The 1,318-nt window shown below is 47.1% G+C and overlaps 1 pseudogene; it reads left to right on the top strand.

Annotated features, from left to right (window-relative positions):
* The first annotated feature begins 409 nt into the window (after positions 1-409).
* Positions 410-1,022, top strand: LOC144113215 (uncharacterized; annotated as a pseudogene).
* The last annotated feature ends 296 nt before the right edge of the window (positions 1,023-1,318 follow it).

The following is a 1,318-nucleotide window of genomic DNA, read 5'->3' as shown; positions in this document are numbered from 1 at the left end:
ACCTTCCCGCTTTTTTCATAGCTTCGCGATCGCAGAAATAAGGCAAAGCAAGACAAAAAGCTACAAACATGAGCACTGCCGTCACACTTCACTCTTCGGCATGCACAAAAATAACCTCTTTCACTGACTCCGGAGACCAGTTGTCAGTAAACTTTCCGACAATGCCACCACCGCCTTTATGCAAAGCAAAAATGCGAACGCTTAAGCATAACGTGTGTATCCGATAAGGCAACTGTAGCTTGACTCCGCACCTTAAATGCGCAGATACTCTCGGCGCACGGTCCCGTGCCTATATAATCAAATGTTAGAATAAAGCAATCGTTCTTCTTGTTCCGGCCATCATGCTGTTGCGTCGTCCTTGCTATTTACCTGGTGTCAGAAATAGCCACCGCGGACCGAAGCCCGCGGAATGGACCTACTGAGGATGCCGGAGCCTTTGCGTCTATCGGGCAACATATCGGAAAATTGGCAGCGCTTCAAGCAAAGGTTCGAGCTGTATCTGCAAGCAACGGCAGTAGAGAAGGGCCCGAAATGTGATGCTTCAAAAGCTGCACTCTTGCTGAGCTTTGCCGGAGACGAAGCGCTCGACAGCTTCAACAATTTCCAGTACGGCCCCGGTGAAAGCAAGGAAAGCTACGGAACTGTGGTGAAAAATTTCGACGCTTATTTCTCCGAGGTGAGCAACGAAATTCATGAAAGATATGTATTTCGTGCAAGTAGTCGGATGGAGAAGAAACCTTTTGAGAAATTTATGCGCGACTTAGAGACAGGCAACCCAGTGCAATTCTGGGGATCAGCACGATTCAATGATTAGATACCAAATTGTGTTTCGTACAAATAACTCAAAACTTCGTGACAGAATGCTCGCCGAGAAAGACCTAACGCTACGAAAAGCGGAAGAATTGTGCAAGGCTGCAGAATCGGCGGCACAAAGGAGCTAAGTTTGGAATAAGTCCGTAGACTGCGTTGACAGTGTTTTAAGTCGCACAGTGTCAGCAAAAAAAACAGCAGCAACGCGATAAAAAGCTGTGTCGCGATAATCAAGAGTACTGATGCAGGAAATGCAACCGTAAAGATAGGCCTAAACAGTGTCCAGCGTTCGTTAAGATATGTCATTCTTGCCGCAAGTTCAGCCACTTTGCAAGTTGTTGTCGGAAGTTGACCGCTGTCAGGGAAGTCGGTAAAGTCGACAAGAATGACGTTGAAATAAGCTCCCAAAATGGTCACTGGAAGGACTGGACAGTTAAAGCACGTGTAAGTGGCCGTGAAGCTGCCTTAAAGGTGGACACAGGTTCGCAGGCAAGCGTTTTCAATATAC

Source organism: Amblyomma americanum, chromosome 1 (assembly GCF_052857255.1).
Source record: "Amblyomma americanum isolate KBUSLIRL-KWMA chromosome 1, ASM5285725v1, whole genome shotgun sequence".
In the NCBI taxonomy this organism is placed as follows: Eukaryota; Metazoa; Arthropoda; class Arachnida; order Ixodida; family Ixodidae; genus Amblyomma; species Amblyomma americanum.
The sequence above is the reverse complement of the archived record's forward strand: the minus strand, read 5'-3'. Positions and strand labels throughout refer to the sequence as shown.